The 12642-nt window shown below is 41.9% G+C and overlaps 1 pseudogene; it reads right to left on the minus strand.

Annotated features, from left to right (window-relative positions):
• Nucleotides 1-7658: 7658 nt before the first annotated feature.
• Nucleotides 7659-11814, minus strand: LOC133363658 (phosphatidylinositol 4-phosphate 3-kinase C2 domain-containing subunit alpha-like; annotated as a pseudogene).
• Nucleotides 11815-12642: the final 828 nt, after the last annotated feature.

Genomic DNA, 12642 nt, shown 5'->3' on the forward strand with positions numbered 1-12642 from the left:
TGTTTGCCGCCTTGGGCTCCTACTTGGAGGAAGGGCGGGATATAAATCAAATAATAAATAAATAAACTTCATTCACCCAACCCAAAATTCAGAATCATTCCTCTTTAGGCTGTTTTCCAACTGTTTATTCTTGGTTTATGGTTATTGGATTTTAAAGGGATTTATTTCTTATTGTGAGTTGCCTTGGTTTCCCAATCCTACCTCACAGGGTTGTTGGAAAGACTCCACACACACACACACACACACACACACACACACACACACATACATACAGCCCATATAATAGTTTATTGTCAAACCAGTTGGTCATTGCAGAAAAATCAGTATTAGTTAAAAAAAAATCAGCATTAGTTTCCTACAGAATAAAAACTGTAATACCTGCCTACTTGCTTTAAAATAGGACTGGAGAAGGACAGAAAGAGTTAGAACACAAACACAATTCTTTTTTACATTCACTCAAAAGTCCCATTAATTTACAGCACATTCATAACCAGGTCTACTCAAAAGTAAGTCCTATTGAATTCAATGGGATTTACTCTGGGCATATGGGATTAGCATGCTTTTACCCCCACAAAAGCAAGTATTGGAAAGGTTTTGAAAACACTAACTGGGGGGGGCACCATTTTCTAACATTGCAATGAGGTTTTCTAGACACTGCCCAGGTCAACCAAACTGGCTTCACACTGATTGGCTGCAATCCTGAATGGGCGGGGTTAGACTGAGCTACGAAGTGCTATACAGGACAGATTTGTTTTTAAAAAAGATTTAACAGTGGCAAGGGTGGCTGACGTTTTTATGTATATCTCGAGAACAGGACCACCTAGAAACTTTTTTTTAAAATGAAAGCTGAGAATCCGGGCCACCTAAATGGGCACCGGGTGGCATGCAAAGAATCCGGATAAAACCCGTCTAACCGGGTAATTTGGCAACCCTAACTACAGCCAGCATGGCCACTGGATTGGGCTGATGGGAGTTGCAGTTCAAACAAGTAACTTTTCTAAGCTCTGCCCAGAAGCCCATGCTTCTGGCACATGCCTTTCGTCCACCAATCAGAGGAGCAGAAGACTTCCCCTGCTCCCTCTGTTAACAAACGGCTCGCAAAATTCTTGAAACTTTAACAATCGGCTCTTGCAAGCCCGTACGAGCCGGCTCCAGCACACCACTGCATCTAACATTCTTACTTTCTCATCTCTCAATAAGGGGAACTGCTGTTGTATCAAGTGAATTAATGAATGGGGTAAATTCTTATTATTGTTGTTATTATTATTATTAACAATAATAATAATCCTGTCTAAAAACCATTCCTTGTCTAGGGCAGAAGCAGTCCACTCTTATAAAACAGGAGCTATAGGAGATTAGGAAGAAGAGACATTGCCTCTTTTCTTCCTCATCCTAAAGCCAGTTTCTAGATGGAGGTGCAATGTTTTTATTTATTTTATTTATTATTAAATTTATATCCTGCCCTTTCTTCCGGAAGGAGTCCAGGGCAGTGAATAAAAACACTAAAAGCACTTTAAAAGATCTTAACATCAAAAGACTTTAAAACATATTAAAACAAAACATAGTGTTATGAGCATGGGGGGGGGCTGGAATGGATGATTTCTGTGGGTCACCTTTCCAGCCTCTGATTTGGAATCCTATGCCTGGGAGGCTGGCTCTGCTAGCCAGATGAATCTCCTTTGTTAATCAAATAGAGTGGCCAGGTAGTTAATGGGCCTGTTAATTGCCCCGGCAACTGGTGAAAGGGGCTGGGAAGATCCTTTTGTCATTTTAAACTCTACTGGAGGAGAGTCTCCCCCCCACTCCTGGGCAGGGAGAAGTGTGTCTGGAGTTGGCAGTGTGTGTTCTAGGGAACTAGGAACTAGGGCTGCAGGCATGCGGAGGGGCTGGCTCCCTGCATCGTGGTGATAGGATGCCCCTGCACCTAGATGGAAAAGCTGGATATTAGACTGCTGATGCCTTGAACCCCTCCACTGTGAAGCTCAGGTTGGAATGTGTGTACATAAATAAACCATATTTCATAAAGACACCGCAGTCTCCGCTGACCTTCTTCCCAAAGGAAACCAAACCCTGGATGGGCGCAGGGACCCCCTGAAATCTCACCACTCGGAGATTGGGGGAGGCGCGCAACAATATTTAAAAACATATTACAACAAAACGTTTTTAAAAATCTTTTAAAAACAACTTTTAAAACACCTTAAAAAGCAATTCCAGCACAGATGCAGACTGGGATAAGGTCTCTACTTAAAAGGCGTGCTGAAAGAGGAAGGCTTTCAATAGGTGTTGAAAAAATAACAGAGATGGTGCCTGTGTAGTATTTAAGGGGAGGGATTTCCAAAGGGTAGGTGCCACAACACTAAAGGTCTGCTTCCTATGTTGTGTGGAATGGACCTCCTGATAAGATGGTATGTGCAGGAGGCCCTCACCTGCAGAGTACAGTGATTGATTGGGCATATACGGGGTAAGACAATCTTTCAGGTATCCTGATCCCAAGCTGTGTAGGGCTTTGTATACCAAACTAGAACCTTGAACTTGGCCCAGTAGCTAATGGGCAGCCAGTGTCTTGCTTTTCCCAATGTCTCCTTCCTCAGACTGACCCCAAACTGGTTACCTTAGCAACATTCCTTAGTTGGCCAACAAAGTGTGAACTTGTCAAATCAGTCTGAAGTATTGATTCCATGATGGTTGGATGCATTCAGAATTTCGAAAGTTAAATCAAACATCATTGATCTGTCAGCTGCTTTTGTAGCACTGGCAGCAAAAAGAAGAAAAGGCACTTTAGAAAAGCAGCACAGGGCCATCTTGGCTGAACTGAGCCAACGTAGCTGGGTCTTCCACTGTAGAAGGTGAACAGCTGGCAGAAATAGCTGCCCACTGCTTTATGGGGGATAGCACCGTGTGAAGAAATTGCATTGCTACAGTGATTCATGGGCAGTGTAATGTACTTTTGAGAGAAACTGCTCACCACTGCAAGTTCAGTCAGAAGTGAAAGGATATGAAAGTCTGAAGTGTAACAAAAGCACTTTTGATATTCTTCAAGCTGTGAAGTAAGGATGTTTGCCTGTTCTGTTCTATTTTTGCAACATGAAGGGTATGTATGTAAATAACAAGAGTTTATATTTCACCACTGAAGTCCTGCAGCCAGAAATCCAAAGTTCTGAAGCAAATATTTTTATTTTATTTTATTATTTATTTATTGCATTTATATTTTGCCTTTCCTCTCAAAGGAGCCCAGGGTGGAAAACAATAAGTGATAAAACAATAAAACATCTTGAAAACAATTCCAGTCCAGATGTGGACTGGGAAAGCTCTTTACTTAAAAGGCCTGTTGGAAGAGAAAGATCTTCAGTAGCTGCCAAAAAAGGAAAAGAGACAGAGTCTGTCTTCCATGAATATCTATGTATATGGGGGTACAAAAGTATTAAAAAATTTGAGCAAGCAGTGCTGCATAATAACAAGGAAATGTCAGGATATCAAGACATACCTCTTTACCATGGCCTTTTACACCTGAGATATATATTCACTAATAGGCAAAAAACCTTGCGGTTTAAGAATGTACTTATAGCCCACAGATATTTCTATCAAACTTTTAAAAGCAGGGAACAGGCACATGTTACCAAATTCTTCCAAGCTACACAGCAAGTGGATTGGACTGTGAAAAACCAACCCAAATGGTGTTTGCATTTTGATCAATTTGTAGGGCAGTCCAATATCTGAGAGAGGAGGTCAGGTCTCCTGCTTCCCTGGTGCATTCACTATACAGGAATACCCCGCATTAACGTACGCAATGGGTCCAGAGCGAGTACGTAAACCGAAAAAGTACTTAAAGTGAAGCACTACCTTTTTTCACTTATCGATGCATGTACTGCACTGCAATCATATACGGGCAAAACTGATGTAAATAACGCATTTATAACTAAAATAAACACAGTAGGCCTTATTTTAACAGTACGTACTGTACGCAAGGTTGTAGTTGGAAACTGATCGGGCGGTGGCGTCATGCCGTTAAGTGTCCGTTCTTGCGAAGCGAGCATACGTAAACAGGGGAATGATGCTACTGTAAATATGTCCGTACTCGCAAGTGTCTGTAAAGTGATGGTCCGTATAGCGGGGTATTCCTGTAGTTGCCCAATTTCCCTGCTTTTTAAAGTTTGATAGAAATATCTGTGGGCTATAGGTACATTCTTAAACCGCAAGGTTTTTTGCCTATTAGTGAATTTCCCTGCTTTTTAATCCAGGAGGTAAGAAATGGGATCCTGTGCAAGCTTGCTGAGAATGGATTGATCATTTGCATGCTTATTGAGTTCAGTGGGATTTACTCCCCTGCATTTATGCTTAGGATAGGTGAAACTGACCACAGGGGATGGGAAGGGCAGGAAGAGGAGGCAGGGGAAGAAAGGCAGAGGGGAGGACTGGGATGGGAGCAGGCAGGAGGGGGAGGGGAGGAGAAGGACAGGTTTGATCATTTGCATGTTTATTGAGTTCAGTGCAATTTACTCCCATGCAATCATGCTTAGGATAGGTAAAACTGACCGGGGGCAGGGAGGGAGGGCTGGAGTGGGCAGGGGAGGAGGAAGAAGGGAGATGGGGGAGGAGAAAGAAAGAGGAGAGGGGAAGGAGGGGAAAAGCAGATCTGATCATTTGCATGCTTATTGAGTTCAATGGGATTTACTCCTGTGCAATCATGGTTAGAATAGGAAAAACTGACCATGGGGGAGGAGGGGGGAAGGGGAAGGAGCATATTGGAGGGGGACAAAGGAAGGAAGAGGGGAGGGCAGGTTTGATCATTTGCATGCTTATAGAGTTCAATGGTATTGTTGTGCGCCTCCCCCAATCTCCAAGCAGTGAGATTTCTGGGGTCCCTGCGCTCCTCCACGGTTTGGTTTTCTTTGGAAAGAAGGTCAGCGGAGACTGCGGTGTCTTTATGAAATATGGTCTGTTTATTTACACACATTCCAACCTGAGCTTCACAGTGGAGGGGTTCAAGGCATCAGCAGTCCAATATCCAGCTTTTCCATCTGGGTTGCAGGAGGCACCCCAAAGGCCATGGTGCAGAGAGTCAGTCTCTCTGCCTGCCTTCCAGTTCCCAGCAATTCTCTAGACACAACTCAAAACTACAAGCCTCTGCTGGGCTCCAGGAAGGGAGGGATGCTCTCCTGAAGAGTTTCAATGACAAAATGGTCTTCCTGGCCCATTCACCATTGATGAGCAACTGATAGGCCCATTATCTTACCTGGCCAATCTATTTGGTTAACAAAGGAGAGACTCATCTGACCAGCAGAGTGAGTTTCTGTCCCCAAGGCATAGGATTCCAAACCAGAGGTTGGAAGGGGACCCACAGGAATCATCCATCCCAACCCCCATGCTCATAACAGTATTTACTTGTGTGCAATCATGCTTAAGATAGGTAAAACTGACCATGGGGAAGAAGGGGAGGGGAGGGGAGGAGGAGAAAGGGGAAGGAGGGGATTGGAAGGGGATGGGGAGGGAGGGGCAAAGGAAGGGGCAAGGAAGCGGCAAGAGGGAGGGGATAGAAGGGAGAAAGAAGGGTGGGCTTGATCTAGGGTTGCCAGGCTCAGGGCCTGAGGATAATTCTGTATCTTTAAGAGAAGAGAAAATTCAGCCAAGTGTAGGCTTTCTTGCAACACTATAATAGAAAAAACAACAAGGTGAAACTCTCCCTCTCCCCTGCACAACTTTTAAAGATATAGAAGACCTCTTGGAGGTGGCTGGGCCTGGCAACCCTAGTTTGATCATTTCCATACTTTTTGAATTCAGTGGGATTTATTTCTGTGCAATCATGTTTGAAAATGGAAATGGATTGCCTTCAATTCAACCGAACTTATGGCGACCCTTTGAATAGGGTTTTCATGGTAAATGGTATTCAGAGGTGGTTTTACCATTGCCTTCCTCTGAGGCTGAGAGGCAGTGACTGGCCCAAGGTCACCCAGTCAGCTTCATGGCTGTGTGGGGATTCGCACCCTGGTCTTCCAGTTTGTAATTCAACACTGACCCGGGGGAGGGGGAGGAGATTGGGTGGGTGGGCACTGGGCAGAAGGGAAGCCCCTTTCCTTTCCAAAAGGAAAACATTGTAAACAGTATCATTGCTTTTCAGCGTTTCCTTTACCTTTTTATTCTACAGCAGGCACATGTAGCCTCCCACCAAAATTTAAACCAAAGTTGTCCCAGGCCACATCCACACCAGGCCTTTATTTCACTTTGGACAGTCATGGCTTCTCTCAAAGAATCCTGTGAAGTGTAGTTAGTGATGGGTGCTGTGAGTTGCTAGGAGACACCTTGTTCCCTTCACAGACCTTCATTTAGAGTGGCTGACTGTTAAATCAGTCTGGCCGCTGGAGCTCTCTCAGTGGAACAGGAGTCTCCTATCAGCACCCTTCACAAACTACACTTCCCAGGATTCTCTGAGAGAAGCCATGACTGTCTCAAGTGAAATCAAAGTCTGGTGTGGTTGTGGCCCCCTGATTAGCCAAGCCTAGCAACTGTGAGGCTTTTAGAACACTGACAGTTGGTTCTTACTGAGCATGCCCTGCGTTATCATTGGCTTCCAGCCAAAATTTCTTAAATTAATTAAAAATCAGCCAGGCCTTTTTTTAACTTTTAAACTGCAGAAGATGAAGGTCAGAGTAAGGTGCAAGGTCAGTAGGTACTCTGTGAACATGGCTGATTTTTTAATGAATTTCAACAAATTATGAGAACTGTTAGAGAAAGAAGTCCAAAAGGGCTCTGGGTTTTTTTTCTCTCTTTCTAGACTTTGAACTCTCTGTTCTCTCTGACTGTTTTGTTTATCACCATGAAAATTGACAGGGTTGTTAAGCAAGCGTTTCTGAGTTCAGGACTATAAGATTTATAAGATGTTGTTTTGAAATGAGCTTATGGGAAGCATCAGAATGGCATGGGGGTATTTTCAATTTAACATTGCGGAATGTGAAAAATCCACGCTGGCTACAGTATATAGCCACTCTCGTGGATGTATAATTTTCAAGACCTACCCTATTTGTGACTGTAATTTCTTTTAAACAGTTTTTAATATTTAATTTTAAATTGCTGTAACCCGTGCTGGGACCTATGGTGAAGGGCAAGTAAGGAATCAATAATAATTGTGATAGTAATAATAATACTGATTTGATCTGATAGTTGTCAAGTTTTGTAATGTTGAAAGTGAGGCATTGATTGATGGAGCAGAGAGAAATAATTGTCATTTACTGCCAGGCTCTATTAAATATAAAGGAGGCAGACAAGGACTTTTTATGGGAAAATGGGCTAAGTTTATTTGTTTGTTTATTTATTTATTTATACATACCCTGCCTTCTGGCCAAAGGCCCTCAAGGCAGCTTACAAAAAACATAATTATAAAAATACAATATAAAATACAGCAATAAAATAATACAGTTTACAAAATACAATTTACAAAAGTTAAATAACTGCTCTTAGGCTAACAATGTAAGATGCACGACACATGAGGGGAAAGGGACAGGGAAGAACAAGGAGAAAAGCACGCTCAGGCACCAATTCTTAAATTACAGTTCTTATCATGACCAGCTGGAATGGAAGCAGGTAGCCTGATAGCATGGTGGCTACTGGGGACAGCAAGGACAGCTAGTCACTCAGCAGAGGCGATGAAACAGCTCACGGATGGATCAGCTTTGGACACTCTGTGATGTTTGGCCCTGTAACTTAGCAAGCTGAGCAGTTCGAATGTTTAAAGGCTGACTTCTTGTAACTGTTGCTCCAGAAGCAGATTTCCCACTAACCTTTCTTTCAAGATGACATTTCCCTGGGGATTTCTCCTCCAGCAGCACAGCATCCCAAGGATCTTCTACAACTGTACTGCAAGTCACCTTTGCACCATCTTCGGCTGTATCCATGCTGTCTACTTTTGGTTTACTTAAAGGATCTAAATCCAACCAATCAAATTTACTAATATCACTGAAGTTTTCAGAGGTTGACAAATTAACAATAGATTTAGTACCAGTCACTTCTAAGTCTGTGCTTGAACTCCCATTTTTTAGAAATTCTGAAGTGCTTGCTATCTTATCAAATACTTTTGCCATTTCAGGGGTGAGTGTTGGATGATATACGGGCAAACTTCTCTGCGGATGGAAAGCTGAAGTAGAGGCAGTGCATGTGAAATGTACTGGGATCTCTCTGGAAGATCTAGATAAATAGGCTTTCTAGATTGATAAGCATACATACCTGGATGGAGGCCATTCTGAAAGATACCAACATGTTTATTGTAAGAGGTTGCTGGGTATATAGAAGGTACATGGCAAGTAGATGACCCAGGTAACCCCAGCGTCCACTGTCCTCTTTGAACAGTAGGACCAGCATAAAACTGAAGAAAACTATGGCCTTAGCATAGGAGTTCTTGGCAATGTTGGTGGTTTGCTGGATTCAAAATTATCCTCTAGCAGTAGTTTCTCTAGCTCAGCATGGGTAAGTTTTTCTACCTCAATTGTATTTAATTTATCATCCATCTTTTTCTTGGCAGTAGACTCTGGAAACACCATAAGATCATGGTCCTGTTTTCTGTGGGATTGTACAGTTGGCCAAGAATTGCTTAAAATGTCAATGCTTTGTCTATTACCAGCCACCACTCTTTCCTTTTGCATCTTAGCTAGAGCCTCAGCTTCCATCTGCAGTGCCTCTTTTTAAGAGTGTTAAATCTATCTCTGACTGGTCATTCACTTATTGCACACACATATACATACACTGGGTGTGGGATCACAGAGTATGTCATATGAATGGATGAATATCCAGGTGTAGTCACAAGGAAATAGCCACACAATGGACCTGGATGGTGGAGGTGGGTTCACAATACATCTGTATAGTTCAGTAGGGTTTAAGTCATCATCATGATGCAGATGGGATGTGCATTCATATGCACATTTGTATCGACATCAGCCACTTACAGTACTTACTGCTATAGACTGATCTTATTTCATTTGCTGTATCAGGACCATTTATCTATGATCTGCTCACAATATTTTCTCCTGTTGTTACCTTTCAGATATTACTATGGAAGTAGGGGAAGAAGTGTCCATGACTCCTTCTTTTCCTTCCCTGCTTCTAGCTAAGGTATGAGACAGTTCTTGGAATCCTTCGCTTGCATTACTCATTTTGTAATATTCAGAAGGACCCAAACAATATTGCAACTGATAGAGAGAGGGAAAACCAAGCAACACAGTGAAATGGTTCATTTGGTTCCAGGCTATGGTTTTAAGGCACACGAGGTCACCATCTTGCTGAAGCAAAGTATGGCTGGATCTAGTCAGTGCCTGGATGGGAGGCTGTATGGGAACCACATGTATGCCACCTTGGGTTTCTATGATGAAAGAAAGGTGGGGTATATATGTAATAACTAACTAACTAAATAATATAAATTTGTTTTGAAATGCTGCTGACAGACTGTAACTGCAACTAAATTTTGAAGTCTTTTGTGATGCACTGAGCTTTTGGTATAAAATATAGCTCAAAATGATGATGATCTGTACACAGCCTAATTTACACATTCAGAGACTAGTGATGGTATAAGGAATGGTTTGTAATGCCTCTGCTATTTTTCACTACTAAGGCCTCCCTCCCTCTTCTCCCCCAAAGCTTTCCTGGGGTTTCCACAAAACAAGTGGGAAAACCTGTGAAATCTGTATAACCCAGAGACCTCTAGCTCTGTTACAAAACCCAAGAGGCAATGTGAATTGTTAGCATGAGAAACATATAGTTGAGCACAAAGAGTATTTGTTTTCAGTTCAGAAGCTTTTATCTACTTAGAATGAACACCTTTATTAGATAAATGCTAACCTTATTTAAGTTACCCTTTAGCCTATTTAAGCATGTTGCCTTCCTCACAATCATAATATCTAATGCTGAATTTTTGAAAAGGATCCATTAAGCATGCTAAAAATGAAGGTGATTTTGAAAAAAATCCACCATGAGCCAGTGGAAACCGTGATTGGATACAACTGAGCAGTGCAGATGGCTAAAGTTTGGATAATACTATTTTGGATGTGGGGTATTAGAGCCATTGCTGCTGGGGGGTTTTTAACTGGGGGGTTTTCTGTACGAGAAACAGAACCTGGTTCTTCAAGTGAAGCCTCTTGTGTGACAAAGATAAAGGCTCTGAAAAAATGTCTGAAGTGGGGCAAACAGTTGTAGGGTGGAGCCATCTCCCTGATGCAGGACTGAATTAGTTTCAGATCAACTGGAACAGCCAAAAAGCCCCAATGCAGTTCTGACTTTCCCCATACCATGTCTCTGGTTTTTTTGGGGGGGAGGGAGTTGCACAGGTCTTCAGGAAATAGCTGGGCAAAGTTAGAAAGGGAGAGTGTGGAGGGCTTGAACCCATGTCCATGTTCCAGCTGCCCAAATGCCTAGACCTGTATTTGCACAGACAATTTATTTATTTATTTATTTATTATTTATTTATTAAATTTATATACCGCCCGACTAGCAATAGCTCTCTGGGCGGTGAACATAAAATAGCATAAAAATACAATGAATAACAAAATAATACTAAAATACAATCATCAATCCAATACAATAAACATTTTAAAAAGTAAATCAGTGTAACTTAAAATGCTTCAGAGAATAGGAAGGTTTTGACCTGGCGCCGGAAGGAGAGCAGAGTTGGCGCCAGGCGTACTTCCTCGGGGAGACTGTTCCATAGTTTGGGGGCCACCACTGAGAAGGCCCTAGATCTTGTCATCACCCTCCGGGCCTCCCTGTGAGTTGGAACCCGGAGGAGGGCCTTCGTAGCAGAACGTAGTGCACGGGCCGGTTCATATCGGAAGAGGCGTTCCGCAAGGTATCGTGGTACAATAATAACAATAACAATATGCATGCTGCAGTGTCAAACCCATAAGACTCAATTTGGTGTAAAAGCATTATCATGTCTTCTTCAGCATTTTCGGACATTATAAAGGAAAAATAATGCCTTTAGAAAAATGACGGAGCTGTTTAATCCAATCTCTCAGGGGAATAAGCTATTAGGGTAGGTCTTACAACCTTTGGATTTTTTTAGAAGAAGATGCATAATAGATGGCTGATCTCAAATTTAAAAGAGGTAAAAATATGCCTAAGTTCAATTTGTGGTAGCTATTCAGCGTAACAGATAGTAAAAAGAGACAAGAGGATACTGAGGAATTGAATCCGACTTTGTTTCATAATGTGGTGGGTTTTTGGCTAAGTGGCAGTATTTTTCAGGGGAGGGGGGGATGTGGGAAGACATAAGAATACCCATAGTTTTCAGTCTCTTGTTCACACTTCCATGAAATTGATACAGAGCTTAATCTAAAAGCTTAAATAATAGATGGGGTGGGTGTCAACCAAATGCATAACAAATGCACTGTTGTATACAAAACATAGTTATGGTACATTTGAAGAAATTCAAAACATTACTAATCAGACAGTGGATAAAAGCTCCCAAATGGAATTGCTGAATTTATTTGACAATGAAAACAAAGATCTTAAAAGTAACCCTTTAATTGGGCATTTGCTGATAGCTGTGTGACTTACCACAGCAATGCATTGGAGGGACCTGAAGGGGATCATGCTTGAGTACTGGTACCAGAAGGCCTGGTGCTTGGTGTTAGTTGAGAAGCTGGCTTAAGGGTTCCGTGTGCTTAGAGGGCAATAAAAAAAACTAGACAGATTTGTCAGGGATTTTAATTACACAAAAAACAACAGCAGCAGACTCCCCCTCCCACTATGTAAGATGTTGGCATTTGTAACTCTTTCACTTTGTAATTTGTTCCTTGTCACTCCTCCAAAATATACCTTACCTGCAAGGCATGTCATTCTTTTTCTTTGGTGGTCTTGCAAGGATGGAAAATAGTAAGTGATTTAATGCTCTTGGATTTAATGCACTTATATATATAAGTGTTCCTAGCACAATGCTTAAACTATTTGGTTTGGTGGCACTTTACTTGCATTCGTCTATATAAAATCAATAAAAATGTGTTTGTGTGGTGGGAAGTTACGGAAACAATAAATTCACTCTGATTTTGCTAAGGAGTTCTTTGCTAGGTACATATCATTTGCAGGATCACATTATACCACAGGAGTAAATGTATTTGGCATCTCATTTCACATCCAGCTACAAATGCTGTCTATCTACACTGCATGGCTTTTGGTGGGATACACATTTGAATGAACATTCCAATTCACATTCTAATACAACTAGTCAGGAATGACAACCTTCAGTTGTAAATTTTTCATAGTGCAGTGAGATAAGGGCAGGTTTGAACTAGATAATGGAGCCGTAAAGGCTACTCAAAGCTGGTGAAATCTGCTGGCCTGGTCTAGCCTTATCTTCCTTGAGACACGGAGCAAAAATGTCTCAAAAACCATTTTTCTGAGAAAAGTTTTTAGATTTTTCTTTTACACATACAAATGCATACACATGACAAAAGCAAGTCTACTTTGCATAACTTTCTCTGATAATTCCCCAACATGTTTTCATGGTGGCCACCATACCTGCAGTCCAAATGTCCTAGAATGATACTAAGACTAGGGCATTGGGGAGATTGCAAAATGGTGGCCAGGCTGCCAACCCACTTCTCTACACACAACTAGGGTGCAGAATTTCAAGAGGCCACCTATGTACAGCTATATGGGAGATTACTA

Source organism: Rhineura floridana, chromosome 9, assembly GCF_030035675.1.
Source record: "Rhineura floridana isolate rRhiFlo1 chromosome 9, rRhiFlo1.hap2, whole genome shotgun sequence".
Classification (NCBI taxonomy): domain Eukaryota; kingdom Metazoa; phylum Chordata; class Lepidosauria; order Squamata; family Rhineuridae; genus Rhineura; species Rhineura floridana.